Source organism: Hydra vulgaris, chromosome 12 (assembly GCF_038396675.1).
Source record: "Hydra vulgaris chromosome 12, alternate assembly HydraT2T_AEP".
In the NCBI taxonomy this organism is placed as follows: domain Eukaryota; kingdom Metazoa; phylum Cnidaria; class Hydrozoa; order Anthoathecata; family Hydridae; genus Hydra; species Hydra vulgaris.
The window spans coordinates 28,950,652-28,966,857 of record NC_088931.1 but is presented as its reverse complement, the minus strand read 5'-3'; the positions used below and the strand labels follow the sequence as shown (position 1 = coordinate 28,966,857).

The 16,206-nt window shown below is 26.1% G+C and overlaps 3 long non-coding RNA genes across 8 annotated transcripts in view; 1 reads left to right on the top strand and 2 right to left on the bottom strand.

The window, feature by feature from the left end:
- LOC136088636 (uncharacterized) overlaps positions 1-5,370 on the bottom strand; it is a 22,602-nt gene extending 17,232 nt beyond the window's left edge. The window contains exons 1-3 of one of the 4 annotated variants that reach the window (XR_010642338.1): positions 5,076-5,370; positions 2,988-3,728; positions 2,786-2,855 (exon numbers count right to left, since the gene is read on the bottom strand). This is a non-coding gene — a long non-coding RNA (uncharacterized LOC136088636). Of the gene's footprint in view, positions 1-2,785; positions 2,856-2,987; positions 3,729-4,366; positions 4,520-5,075 lie in introns of those variants that run through there. The other 3 variants (XR_010642337.1, XR_010642339.1, XR_010642340.1) reach the window with 3 other exon arrangements.
- LOC136088635 (uncharacterized) lies at positions 4,530-16,206 on the top strand. The gene is made up of 4 exons (XR_010642336.1): positions 4,530-4,666; positions 9,846-10,094; positions 10,202-10,265; positions 16,019-16,206. It is a non-coding gene; the product is annotated as an uncharacterized LOC136088635 (long non-coding RNA).
- Positions 6,093-9,277, bottom strand: LOC136088637 (uncharacterized). Of its 3 annotated transcripts, XR_010642343.1 has the most exons (5): positions 9,023-9,277; positions 8,783-8,913; positions 6,947-8,557; positions 6,615-6,647; positions 6,093-6,487 (listed from the first exon to the last, which is right to left on the bottom strand). It is a non-coding gene; the product is annotated as an uncharacterized LOC136088637 (long non-coding RNA). The 3 variants fall into 3 exon arrangements; XR_010642342.1 differs by having other exon boundaries at positions 6,947-8,913; XR_010642341.1 differs by lacking the exons at positions 6,947-8,557; positions 8,783-8,913; positions 9,023-9,277 and having other exon boundaries at positions 6,615-6,938.

Genomic DNA, 16,206 nt, shown 5'->3' with positions numbered 1-16,206 from the left:
GAACAACTTCTGCAACTTTAAATAAGTCAGGGAATATCCCCGATTGATTTATTATAATACTCAAGGGAAAGCTCAATTTTTGAAATGCTAAGGTCATTATTTTTGAAGGAATGTTATTGGGCCCGGTGCTTTTTTTCGGATTCAAGAGGGAGATATAGTCATTTACTTCTTGAGAAGTAACTGGAGATATAAAAAAAGTATCAGGATTTTGGCTTTTTACATCGTGGCTGAAGTGAAATCTAGGAGGTATAATTTCTTTAGCAAGATTATCAGCAATTGAAGAGAAATAATCATTAAATGTGTTTGCAATTATTTTCTTGTTAGTTATAGTTTTATTATTGATATTTAAACTATCTATATTATTGTTGTTCTTTGATTTAATATAAATAATACTCCTTATTCCTTTTCAGGTGTTTTTAAGGTTATTTAGATTTCATTAAAGTAGGTTGAATAATGTTTTTTTTGAGTATTGCAGAGGTTACTAATTTGATTTCAATAATATTTAAATTTTTGAAAGTATTTTTGTTTTAAATTCTCATTTTTACATTTTATAAACTTCTTGTGCAACTTATTTTTAATTTGTATTGACGTAATGATTCCATTAGTAACCTATGGTTTTGATAAAGATTTATTAGCTTTTTTAGTAGACATTTTGAAAGGGACATGATTATTAAGTAATCTTTAAAGTGCATCCAAAAACTTAGAAGTAGAGTTATTAACACAATAGTTCCCTTGTTGGTTTATTGAAAGCCAATCAGTTTCATTAAGAAAACTTTTTTCATCAAAATTTTTAAAACATCTTCGATATAGTTTGGGATGGGACTGTTTTAAGTTCTTGGATAGAAAGGATATAAACTGAATAAGATAGTCAGCAAGGCATACTGTTAGGTTGCCAGATTTAGTATTTAGGGTGTGAAAGTTTACAAATATATTATCTATGAGTGTCTTTGATTTTGGAGTAATTCTGGTTGGTTGAGTAATTAATGGAAAGTGAGAGAAAGAGCACATAAGATCTAGAAAGTTAGAAACATCATTACAAAAGTCATATTTTAAAAGATTAAAGTTGAAGTCTCCTAAAAGAACTATATTTTTATTCTCTAGTGATAACTTGTTGAGTAGGGTTTGTATATAAGTGATATTGAACTGACTAGTGTTCATACATGGGTGACTATAAATGCAACCTACAATAATATTTTTTTCTGATGGCAGTAAAATATCAATAAAGGTTGATTCTAGTTCTTTTTTTTTCAGAATTTTGAGGTCAGATCTCAAGTTATAATTTAATTCAGATTTTATATATATAGTAGTTCCTCCTTTATTAGAAAGACTATCAGTACGTTCAAAGACATAACCATTTAAAGTGATATCAGTTCCAAGTGCTTTGTTGTGATTTAAGTAAGTTTCGGATATAGCAATGATATTGAGTTTATTATTCATAAGGGAAAGCAGAAGTTTTAAATCATTAAGGTTAGCCATTCCAGACGATTTTTTTATAATTCAAAAAAGCATATATAATTTATATCATTGTGTAGAGCTTGACCTGACTTAAAAAATGAGGGGTCATTCGACCTATGAAGTTAAGCGGATCCAAAGTTATTGAATTTTTTGTAGCGCAAAAATTGATGATTTTTTGACGAAAGGTATAGGGCTTAAGTATGGAAAATTTGCAGTGATTGGCACCAAAAAAGAGAGTATTTTTTGAATCATATTGACTTTTGAATTACTTTTGAACCGTTATTACATTTGACTTGAAATTTTCCATATTGATTCAACAACTATAAAAAAATAAAATACAAAAAATTTTTTTTTTTAATTCTGTCAGGATTGCCCAGAACTGTCTATTTTACAGACTGAGGGTTTTTACTTATTTACTTAGTTTTGGTGTCATATTGATTCTTGAATAACTCTTGAACCGTTATAACATTTGACTTGAAATTTTCCATATTGATTCATCAACTATAAGAAAATAAAATACCAAAATATTTTTATTTAATTCAGTCAGGATTGTCCAGATTTGTCTATTTTACAGACTGTGGGTTTTAACTTATTTACTTAGTTTTGGTGTCATATTGACTTTGGAATAACTTTTAAACCATTATTACATTTGACTTTAAATTTTCCATAGTGATCCAACAAGTATAAGAAAATAAAATACCCCAAAATTTTTCTGTTCAACTGACGAGATTTACCAGAATCATCTATTTTACAGACTGAGGGTTTTCACTTATTTACTTAGTTTTAGAAAATAAAATTTGGGATTATATTATAATAACACCATACAAGTACTCATAAAGGAACCATGGAATCCAAATAGTACATCATTTTGAAATTATTGTATAATTTACAGACCGGTCAGTAAATTACTGCAAATAGGCTGCACAAACCAACTGGGCATATATTTTGGGCATATAACTTTGAATATATTTGATATTTTTCAACCGTTATTAAATTTGACTCGAAGTTTTTCATAATGGTCCCATTTTCATTCATCTGACGAGATTAATCAGAATCATCTATTTTACAGACTGATGGTTTTCACTTATTTACTTAGTTTTGGAAAATAAAATTTGGGGTTATATTATAATTACACCATACAAATATGCATAAAGGAATCATGGAATCCAAATCATGCATCATTTTGAAATTATTGTATAATTTACAGACTGGTCAGTAAATTACTGCAAAAGGGCATAGAAATCTGTCAAAATTATTCAGAATAACCTATTTAACAGACGGAAGATTCTTCAATAAAGTTAAAATTTAATTTTTAATGAAAATAACTTACAGCAAACAAACTTTCTGAAATTTGGAGTACTTACAACTGCAATAGGCAGGTATAACAGCAGAAATTATATCTAAAAATGTAAAAATATTATTATTAGAAACACAGGTACACAATGTGTTTAAAATATTTTGTTAATTCATTTTAAAAATACATATATATTAAAAAAATTTAAAACTAAATAAGTATAAAATAAGAAACTTACTCTTTAAGATTGTTTATGTGAACCTATGAAAACGCCTAAGATAAAAAAAATGAAAATAACATAAAAAAATGTTTTTATTCTAAAACTTATTTCTTAGCTTTTAGTGAATGATTAGAAGTAGCAAGTTTCAGTAGCGAAACAAACTAATAACCATTTTTAACAATAGACACCATCGAGAAGGTAAGCCAAGTTGTCTATCAACACAAAACATCACAACAATAACATCACAACAACATAAATCATAATGACTGACGGGTACATAAACACAAACATACATATAGTGACTTACGGGTGCGTCAACATTGCTCCAGAGGTCTAACAGAACACAAACATACACATAATGACTAACCGGTACATAAACACAAACATAAACACAAATTATGTTGTCAATATCATGCCTTATTGATTCATGAAGGAAATTTGAACCATCAAGATTAAAAACAAATTCTTTAAGATGATCTTTATGAAAATACGTTGCTCCACCAAGTAAAAATATAATGTTAAACCGATGATGCAGAAATGATACCATACAATTTTTTGAAAACTTTTTACGCAAAAATGCCCTCCATTCATCAGCTTTCCCGTTCCGTTGATCGCCATGTCTATAGCTTGTAAGTTTTGAAAGTTCATACAAAATATCAAAGGTACGTGAGTTTTGAGAATTTATAAAACCACCATGAATACTACCTTCCTGCTCAACTACTTTTTCCCATTCTATGATTGCTTTTTCTGCATATATTCCTAAATTATGGATAACATGTAAGCCACAAAAAACATGATGCATTTGAGAAATTTTTAATTTTTCATTTAAAGAAAGTCGATCATAGTTTTCAACATTTTTAGATTTTTGTTTTGAAAAAAACAGTTTAAATAAGAGCAACCTGTAGTTAAAATAGTAAAAATCAAGATTTTAACTTTCTTGAAGAATGCAGACCTTTTACCTGGGAAAAAGTAAAAGATTTATTTTCATTTGATTATACTTTTATTTTTAAGAATTATTTTTTTACTTATAATTTTAAGAATTATACTTTCACTTTCAATATAATTTTCATTATTTAACCAAAACAAACGCAAAAAGCATATATATATACACATAATTTATATATGCAAATCCTTAGTACCAATTCTTTAGGTAAACTTAAATAAAGACTTGTTTTAAATAGAGGAAAGGCTAAACTTGCAATTTCCACCTGGACGTTTTTCAAAAACACTTTTTTTTCTATATAAATCAACCTTGAAGTTTTTAAACGCTGAGAACTAAAATTTTTTGTATAAATGTTAAAAAACGTCTAGATTCCATTAGATTCCTCGTCCTTTTCTTAATAAATACGGAAAGTTTCATAAGAATTAGATGTGTTTAAGTTCTAAGGAATCCTTACCTTCAAAAGCTTCGTTTTAAAAAACGTTCCCGCGGCAAGTTTTTTTATGAAAAGTGGTCTCAAGATATGGGTAATATATAAATGAAGCCATACAAAGCTTAGTACTTTCTATATATGGTTGGAAAGAGATTGAGTAACACTAACTGATGCAAAAAACCTCAAGGCGCTGGCTTAACCATACAAAAAGATATAAGAGAGCAAAGTTTATGAAAATTACGTGTTTTTTGTCAAATGTCAAATGTTTTTTGTTAAGCCGTGGAATCGCTATCAAGGTATATGCCAGGGATGATATATTAACAGGTAAATAGGTTTTTAAATCAATACTAATAGCTTTATTATACTCTGTTGCATCATAGTATTTACAATTAATATTATCATTGTCAAGTTTATTTTTAAAAAGATTATTAAGGTTAGATGAAGTGTCATAAAATAAATTGTGAGTAAAGGTATTTGCAACATTTATAGTGATCTTAAAATCCTTATCTGTCAGAGAAGAGTATGATAGAGTGTTTCCGAGCAATTAAAACAGTACCAATAGCCAGTTTCAGTCATCAAAGAATTTTTTATTAACATTATTACACCTAATATGGATCCACTTATTACAAGAGTTGCATTGTATAACTTTTTGATTACATGTTTTATAACAAACACCACCATAAAAGAACAGGAAATTATTATGTGAAAAACACATAATCTTACGCAGACTTACGTTTTCCCTCGCCAGTATATTTAAATTTTTGACCATCATGGATACAACACTACTTGATGAAATAATATTTATTCTGAGGTGCCATCTCAGCAGCTTTCTTGGAAACAGATTTTCTAGCACTCTCGATAGTTCTGGCATCTCTCATCCACAACTTAAAAATATTACTACCTTCGTATTTCTTTATGTTTTCTCTTAAGACAATAAATCTTAAAAGAAAAAGAATCTAAGCAAGAAAACACGAAAGTCATTTTCACTATATTATAATATTATGTTAGTTTGTATTCTTGCGGCGAAAAAGCCACGTGATCATTGCGTAATTAAAAAATAAAAGTATCTACCATTATGATATGGGGGCAAACAAACGCGTTGATTTCAGTACAACACTACTTAAACGCTTTGAAAATGTCTTATGAAAAACTATCAAAAGAGGCTACTGAACGTTATCAAAATAAGTTAGATTTAATAGATAAGCTTTTTATATAACTAATAAAGTTTATTACAGGAAATTTTATATTAGGTTATATATTAAACACGCTAATACTATTAGTGTGTTTACTTAATTAATTAAGCACACTAATACAGTAATAGTGTTTATTTAAACACGTTAATAGTGTGTTTAATATGTAGCCTTTTTTGAAACTTTAAGTAGTCTGTTTAACTGCGATCCCTTTGAAAGATGTTAATTACTTTCATAGTAATTAAAAGAAAGAATTTTTTTTTTTGCGTAGTCATAAATGTGTACTTCAAGTACTTGTCTTACGTACTTTTGATCAAGCTACCATATTATAAATACTTATTATAAATAATATAAAATACCTATGTCAATAAGTAATACATAAATTAAAAAAGAATGTAAAAAAGAAATTATAATATAAAATTTCTTTTTTAAATCTGTCGGGATAAGACAGAACAATCTATTTTACAGGCTGAAGAGATTTTACTTGACTTTTTAGAACGAAATTTAGCGTTAAATTACAATTAATCTGTGCAAATATGTATAAAGGAATCATGGAGTTCAATTAATTCATTATTTTGAAATTATTGCACAGTTTACAGACTAGTCAATAAATAAAACATAAATACTACATATTGATTTCTAATAATATTTAAAAACTATACATTTTGCTTTAAATTTTCCACAGTGTAATATCTATTCTACATATTTTTAATATATGTGAAATAAATGTTATAAATAAAAAATATTTTTCACAGTATAATAATGAAACGATCAATATTACTAATTATAACAATTTGACTTATAACATTGTAACAATATATACAAAGTTTATAGTAAATGGTATGAGGATTAACGATATTCCGTCTTGGCTTTTAGAAAATGCTTAACATTAAGGACTTTTTAACTTTGTTCATGAAGGTACTCTCTAAAACCAGTGACAACAGCAGAAACTCTACTAAAAAAAATGGAACCAATTAATGTTGAAAACATTATCTACACATCAATGTCTTATGTATTATGTTAATGTGAAAAAAAAAAGGAATTTAAAATGTGACCGAATAAATAACAAAGAAGAAACTTACTTTGTGAGATTGTTTTGTGACCTAAGAACAACCCTAAAGATAAAAAATGCAACAATAAATATATATTTTAGTTTAAAACATGATTCTTGGCTTTTAGTGAATGATTAGAAGTAGTGATAATAATAACACTTAGAAACTTTGCTTTGAAAACTGCAGGAATAGTGCCAAACAAGTGATCTCATTTTTGGATTTTGATTAAGCAATTTAACTTTAAATACATAATATCTATCCACTTCCAAAAATAATTTATGACTGTTTGTTTTGCAATGTTGCATGTGAAAGCAATATTTTCAAAGGTGTAATTATAGTATGTATAATTTAATTATACATACCATGATTTGATTATACATTTCTTCCTTTGAATTTCTCCCATTGCTAACTTTTGCAATCAAATATAGTAAAAGTTTTTCCAAAACATCAAACTCTAAACCTGTTAATGTTACACACTTTTCTTTATACATGTTAATGTTTGCATAACTAAATGGAGAATTTGTCTTTAATTTTAAATCTGATACTTCTAAACGAAGATTATATGTTTCTTCACATAAATTAACTGCCTCTTTTAACACTCTCAGCAAGATTTTTTGTTATCAAGTTAGATTTTTAATTACATATCCAATGGTTTTAAGCAAATAAATTTTTATAAAATTTTCAAAGGTTTAACAACAAAAATTTATGCGATTCTCTGTGAAGTCCTTTGATCCACATAAGTTGTTATATAACTAAATATAATATATATTTAAATTTTGTACATAAGAAAATTGTATGTAAACTTTTTAAGTGCTTATGTAAATTAAAACCAAGCCATCAAAAAATTCACAAAAATAGCAGAAGTCTTTTTTTGTGTGCATAATAATAATTTAGGAGTCGTTTTTTGATAGATTTGATGACATTTTTGTATTTTATTAGTTAAAAATCACTATATAAAGTAAATCTTTTTTGATGTTTATGATGTAATTATCGAATAAGACGATGTTTTAGTTTCGGCAACACTTTCCTACTTATTTTTATGTTGCAGTTGAAAATGGTTTTTCAGATTAAAAAATATTTATTTTACTATTTTATTTATGTTATTTATTGGAAAATATACCTAAAAAATAAAAAATAAACTGGAAAAATATTCGATGAAAATGATGATGAAAGGGAACATAACTCTTATTGTTATGTAACAAATATGATGCTATAAAAGTCTTTTATTCAAGAAGAATTTTAAACGACAGATATGAAGCATGTACATTCTATGAATAGTGGAATTGTAGAATACTATTGATTAGCTACATTTTATTTAAATTGACCTTTGATTCTCAAAGGTGGGTATGTTTGTTTTAGAGATTGTATGAAATTTTGAAATAATGGACAAGTACCTAAATACAAATAATGTGAACGATTTATATGCAAATGTAAACAAGATCACAAATGTCTTTAAAATGCTATTAAGGATGTTATATTCTTTTTTAATTTTTAGAGAAAACTAATTATTAAAATGTATCAATTTTGTGATGTAACAGATTGAAAAAGTTTTAATTTTGAGTTCATTGGCAATTTTTTACTATTTTGTATTTATTTTTACTTTGTTTACTATTTTATATATATTTGTAGAAAGAGTTTGTTTCTTAAGATTCATACTATAGTTTAACTTTTTATTATTATTATTTTGATTATATGTTTCTTCACATAAATTATTCATTTCTACGTATATTGTATCTCTTTCTGGATTCTCAATTGTTGTTGTTGAATTTATTTGTACACTCTGTTTTGGTGAATCTGTTATCAAATTAAAATCAATGTCTTTGCTAATCAAATTTAAACCAATGTCTTCACTAAATTCAGTTGTTGTTTCTTGTTTGTTCAAGACACTAACATCCTCCACTCCAGTCAACGCATTGTTAATATTTATTTGTTCACTGACTTCATCAACTTGAGATTTTTTTGTACACGATATTCTAAAAAAATATTTGTATACTTCAGGTATATAGTAAATACAAACACAGGCATTTAAAAAAAATATGGTCTGATTCAACTATTTTATTAGCAAGCAAAAGTTATACAAATAAATTTGATATTTCGTATTAATAAAATTTGTGCTCTACAAGCAATTTTACATTATTTTATCTAAAAAAAAGAGCAACAAACGCATAATTTAAAAATGTTTAGTTTTAATGCATAACTATTTATTCTCCTTTCATTTCGTGACAACAATCGGTTATGTCGTTGGGATGGTTCCCCTATATTTTTTTTTTAGCACCTAACATATTTACTGATGGAACATCAATATGCTATTCAAAATTCTCTTGTTTTCCTGAAAGAAAAACATACTTATTTTGAATAGAAATATATAAAAAAAAAAAGAAATAAGTTAAAGACAAATTTGTGTTCAAATATTTAGATGATTTAAATACAAAACTTACCAGATACAAAATGTTTTAAGCATACATAGATATGTTTTGTATTTGGCGACCAGAGTTTGTTTTTGCAAGATGAATCAACTCTATATATAGCATTAAGCCACAATCTTCTTTTCTTTGAATCAGCAGGAAAAGTACAAAAACTTTAGTTCGGATGACTTTAGACATTGTTTGAACAATAAAAAACACAGCATCCTTTCACCATTTTCGAAATGTTTGCCCCCATATCATATTGGTAGCCGTTTAGTTAGTTAATGTGACGTCACGTTCGCCGCAAGGATATATTACATAAAAACTCAATTCCTTTTGACACGTGACATTCTTAACCAATGAAACCGACCTTTTCCTACCGACTCTCGGTAAACAAAATCCGTCTTTCGATAGGCAAAAAAGCTACCGAATTTCGGTAGGCAAAAAGGCTATCCACGGCGTTTTTTTTTAATTAAAAATTATTTGTTGACGATTTTTGTTTTAAATTTAAGTTTTTATAATGTTTTAATGTTTGTTTGTATGTCTAAAAAGTATAAACTAAAAATGGATTTGAATAAACAAAAAGAAAATGATGATCAGTTGTTAAGCATAGACGAAAAAGAGAAGATAGATTCTTTTGAGTTTACTGGATGTCAGATTAGTTATTGTTTGCGACAAAGATTAGCAATATGTAGACATTGCCATAGTTGTACACCATGCCATTGTGTTGATCAAAAAGTGCAATCGAAATCGACTTTTTAGATTAAAAAATGTTTATTTTGCTATTTTATTTAAATTTATACCATTGTAAATATAATTAAATTTTTTGTATTTTTATATTTATATTTTTTTTCAGGAAAAATGAATAAACTAAAATTAAGTAAGATATTTTTTTCCAAAGATTATGAATGATTAACACATTTCATCTAAATCGATATGGACTTATGATTCCTAAAGTTGATTATGATTATTAAATGGATTGCATGGAGTTTTAAAATAAAAAAAACCAGCAACTATATGTGAACAATGTGAACAAGTTATATGTGGCGACTGTAAACAAGATCACAAACGTCTTGGAATAACTATTAAGGAACTATAAAATAAGGTTAAACATATTAGTTTAAAATTTGTTATATATATATTTTTTTTTTATCTAATTTATTGGAATGTATCGACTTGTTACAGTTTTTTTATTTTTTTTTATTTTATTAGAAAAGTTAAAATGGATTTGCAAAGACTGGATTTTAATTATTTATCAGCCGAAATTGACTGTATAGTAAGTAAACAAAATTTGTTATTACAGGTTGTTGTTTTTTTAAGAGAAGTTGAAAAAAATTGATTAGGCAAAGAGTTTTGATTAATTGACAAGCCTCTTTACAATACAATTATTTTATAATTAGTTTTATAGTAGAGAAAAATTAAAATTTAAATCTATTTGAAAAAGATTCCAGTTTATTAAGTGTTGCTTTTTTTGAGTGAAAAGTTGTATTTTTTTGTTTTTTCTTTTTGATTAAAAACAATTTGTTGACAACTTTCGTTTTAAACTTAAATTAAAATTTCATGTTTGTTTGCATGTTTGAAAAGTAGAAATTAGAAATGGATTTGAATAATGATAAACATTAAAATTAAAAAATTGTCTACAACATTAAAATGAAACAATTGTCAACAAATTGATTAAAAATAATTTGTTGACAGTTTTTGTTTTAAACTTAAATTATTATATTTTAATGTTTGTTTGTATTTTAAAAACTATAAATTAAAAATGTAATTATAGTAAGTAGGTTTTAGCATAAATATTACGTTGCCAATTAAGTCTACCATTGTCTTATTTAGTTCGTTAGACATAATGACAACTGCCTCTTTTAACACTCTCAGCAAGATTTTTTGTTATCAAGTTAGATTTTTAAATACATATCCAATGGTTTTAAGCAAATAAATTTTTATAAAATTTTCAAAGGTTTAACAACAAAAATTTATGCGATTCTCTGTAAAGTCCTTTGATCCACATAAGTTGTTATATAACTAAATATAATATATATTTAAATTTTGTACATAAGAAAATTGTATGTAAACTTTTTAAGTGCTTCATGTAAATTAAAACCAAGTCATCAAAAAATTCACAAAAATAGCAGAAGTCTTTTTTTTTTTTTGTGCATATTAATAATTTAGGAGTCGTTTTTTGATAGATTTGATGACGTTTTTGTATTTTATTAGTTAAAAATCACTATATAAAGTAAATCTTTTTTGATGTTTATGATGTAATTATCGAATAAGACGATGTTTTAGTTTCGGCAACACTTTCCTACTTATTTTTATGTTGCAGTTGAAAATGGTTTTTCAGATTAAAAAATATTTATTTTACTATTTTGTTTATGTTGTTTATTGAAAAATATACCTAAAAAATAAAAAATAAACTGGAAAAATATTCGATGAAAATGATGATGAAAGGGAACATAATTCTTATTGTTATGTGACAAATATGGAGCTATAAAAGTCTTTTATTCAAGAAGAATTTTAAACGACAGATATGAAGCATGTACATTCTATGAATAGTGGAATTGTAGAATACTATTGATTAGCTACATTTTATTTAAATTGACTTTTGATTCTCAAAGGTGGCTATGTTTGTTTTAGAGATTGTATGAAATTTTGAAATAATGGACAAGTACCTATATACAAATAATGTGAACGATTTATATGCAAATGTAAACAAGATCACAAATGTCTTTAAAATGCTATTAAGGATGTTATATTCTTTTTTAATTTTTAGAGAAAACTAATTATTAAAATGTATCAATTTTGTGATGTAACAGATTGAAAAAGTTTTAATTTTGAGTTCATTGGCAATTTTTTACTATTTTGTATTTATTTTTACTTTGTTTACTATTTTATATATATTTGTAGAAAGAGTTTGTTTCTTAAGATTCATACTACAGTTTAACTTTTTATTATTATTCATAATAAATGGAACCATTAGCTTACCTACAAAATGTTTTAACATTTACTGAAAATTAATAAGAACAAAAAAATGTAATAAAGTTTACTAAAATTGAAAAGTCAAATGGACTTGAAAACATTTTTAAAAGTGTTACTTTTTAGTTTTTGAAATTATTGTAGGTATAAACTAATGTTTGTTTCAAGAATCTTTGTAAATAATTTTTTAGAAGTGAGATGCAAACATATCTCATTAAGACATAATTTATGTTATAAAAATCGACGAGATAAAAACAGTTTCTTTATTTTTTTGTCAAATTGGAATTTAATTTGTCTTTATTGTTACACAATTTACACAATTTACATGACAACTTATTGGAACTTATGGGAACATTAAAGTATTTAGCTGCACACGAATATGGTATATATGTCGATTATTTAGAAAAGTATGTTAAAAGTGTGATTATAGTGTGAAATAAATACGAACGTGTTCGATTATGAAAACAAAATTTTTGTTTCTATTCATCAGGTTATTTTATATGCAAAACTTTTTTTAAAAATAATAAATTTGTATAAAAAGTTTTTAAAAATACATTTGTCGTTTTTATTCATGTTTTCATAATTGCTAACGTTTTTATGTATTTTTGTTATTTTTATAGTTTTTTATTTATGTTATTTTTGTAATTTTAGCAAATTAATAATGAATACCTATATGGAAATGCATATAAATAAAAACTAATGTATTAAACGATTAAAACGTATTAAACGATTTAAAGTTGCTTTGTTAATTTTTACTTATTATCAACAAAAAGTTGTCTCAAAAAACCTAAACTAAAAAAATCAGTGTTAACCGGCCTTTCAAATTAAAAAAAATACAAGTCAGTCACTGATAAAATAAAATTTTTCAGTGTAGTCAAAAAATCCTTGACCTATAAAAAAATCCTTATTTGTTGAAAATCTGTTCTGGTTTATCCTCGCCATTGAATAAAACATAGTTGTAAGAAATACATAGTCTGGAAGCGGGGATCGTTTGCATTGTTTTGCTGTTTTAATTTGAAGTTTGTTACACAATTCACCTTACACAAGTTCAAAAAATGAGTAGAGAACTTTACATAGAAACGCGTCTTAATATCTGTATATGGCTATTACTAATGGAATTTTTGATGATACCAAGGAAATTGAGCAAGATGTATTATTATTTAAAGGTTGTTTGTATCCAATTTATCTTGTAACTTGTGGATACCCGGGAAATTTTCGCTGCGTGTTTCGTTATTCGATTAATCCACAATAAAAACATCGAAGTTAGGTGTTGTAGGTTAGCCAAGCCAGCCTGTCTGCTTCAGTTTTGCGCATGCATAGTACAGTCGTCAATGTGAATGGTTGAGTACGCATGTGCTGAACAACTTTCAAAATCAACTGATGTTGCAGCACGCATTTCTAATCATATTATTCGCAAAAAGCATAAATAAAAACACTGTGTCCGTTCATCAGTGTGCTGATGGTGAACAATGAGATATAAGATTTACGGTGGACATGAATCTTAGATCTTTATTTTTATTTATGCGTTTTGGGTATAACATGATTTAAAATGCATGCTGCAACTACAGTAGATACGACCAGCCTCATGCTACTCTGCACATGCTTGTATGGCAATTACACGACTTATTTTATTTTGTTATATAGCAACTGCAGTTGCTATGTAGCAATGATTGTGCTGCATTTTTGTGAATATTGGTTAAAAGTTTCTGTAGTATTGTAGAAACTGCGTTAATCAACGAATACGAAAATCAATGCATTCGCTGCAGTCATTTGTTTATGCGTGCCTTCATATCATATATGCTTGGCTATTATTTGGCCAATAAAGTATCGGCTCAACAATTTGCTACAAAAATCTGATGCCGTAGCTCTGTTGAGGCAATATTCGGCCAATGTATTTACGGACACTCATCTCAAAATAATAACTTTGATTTTTATAAGTATTAACTAGTATATATTATATATTTTGTATTATTAGTATATATTATCTAGTCCCAATTTCATGAAACAATATTAAAACTAAGAAGTGAGTTTAAGTACGAAACTGACACAAAAACTGCTAAAATTTAAATTAAAAATCCCATTGAAGCTACTTACAACAATTCAACAAATATGCCTTAGCATTAATTATTGATGATTATATATCAAAATCAACATTCTACAAAAAAGTGCTGAAAAAATCCTCTGAAAAGATCTTCTAAACACTCAGTTAAAAGATCTTCTTCCGGGTTTTGCATCCATTTAAAACAAATATGTCATCCATTGAAATCAACCATGACATTCATTTAAAACATCGCACAGTGGGCCGGATATTAGACATGGTGGACAAAATTATTTAGTTGTTTTTTTTTTTAATAAAACCCTTTAAATGTCTAAAGAATCACTTTGTATTAAAATATAATTACTTTTATCATAAGATTTAGTTAAATAGTTGTCAATATTAAAAAGTTTTTAACAAACTTTATAAAACTTAAAAAACGCAGATTTATAATTTTTTAGTTTCAAATCTTATAACTTCTTAAAATCGTGGAAATGAATAATAAACTCTTGTGGTGGAATAAACTTAAAAAAAAATTGATGCAACAAATTTTAAAATTAAAAATGCTTAAAAATAGAAATATTTCAGAAAAAATGAAAAATTATTACTAGATTTGAAACTCTTTTATCGATATTATTAAATAATAGATTTAAAATATATAGATAAATATATAGAAAATATAAATATATAGATTTGAAACTCTATTATTGATTTTATTATATGTCCACGACGTTTTGAATAAGTCTGTAGATTATTTATCGTCTCTAATGTATTATATAGTAATGTGTTTTTTTATTTTCAATCTATTAGCCACACATTCTGGATGAATAATATTACAACGTTATTAAATTATTAAGTCTAAAAGTACTATGCAAATAATCAACAAGCACTCCTCATTCATCACTATTTTCATTTTAACTTACCTGTTTGTAAATACTATACCCTGTTGCACCATCAAAACCAGCCTTGCATCTAAATGTCAGTTTAGTTAATTCCTTAGCATTGTGGTTAGCACAGTAGTTTGTATACCACATAGCTTTTTTAGAATGTGTTTTAGAAGATCTTTTAGCGGTATTTGTAATGAATAGCCATCTATTTGAATGTTCTTGGGAAAGCACTTAGCTTTGGAAGAACTTATACCATTATATAAAGGATATATGTGGCAGCCGTTTTTTCAGCGCCATGTCTTAGAAGCTGGTATGTTGATTTTTATATATCACCATTAATAATTAATGCTAAAGCTTCATCAGGTGAATATATCTAAACAGGTTTAATGGGGTTTCTATTTCAAACTTTAGAAATTCTCGTGCCAGTTTTGTACTTAAACTCATTTTCAAGTCCGTAAATGTCACTAAAAAATTTAGCTAACAGTACAATTTGTATTGAATTAAATAACAAAAAAAACCATGTATTTTTGTTTACGAGAAATAAAAGTTGATTTCAAGCAAGTAACATAATTATGTTATTTAAATATGTAATTTATATTTTACAAGTCATTATTTTAAAATGTTGAAGAAACCCAAAAGGGAAAGTTAGGAGCAATGTATATAGTTCAAATAGCTTGTATACATGTTACATTTACTAGTTCAAGTGTTTAATATAGGTTCTCGTAGGTTTTCTTAATAATGTGACACTTTTTGTACAAAATAAAAGTATTAAATGTTAAAAATTTACCTCGTTATTTTAAAGCCAGATTACATGTGTATTATAAATGCTGATCTTTACTTTATATTTTTTTTTTGTAAAGCTTATTGTTAAAAAGTTTAAATTTATAAACTAATCCCGTAAGCTCATATAATTTTAAAAGTTACTGTTTACTATTATATAGCTAAGCATTAAAAATAAAAATTTCACTCTTTTTTTTAGAAAATTTTTTTTTTCATTCTACATGAAACTGCAACTGATTTTTGCGGTTTTTAAAGATACTATTATACTCAAAACATTATTCAAAATTTTAAATGAGAGTATTACAAATATGTTTTATTACATGGTTTTAAATATAATAAATACTTATTTTTTAGGTTTTGTCTACCACCTGGCCCACTGTGCATCGTGACAATCAATTAAAACAATCGTGATTTTGAATTAAAGCATTTAACGCATGCGCAATCTCAACATTCTATATTATTTTGAAAAAAAAGATTTTGTTTAAATATTTATTTAATATTATACAACTTTTTTTTTATTAATATTATATTTTTTTATTTAA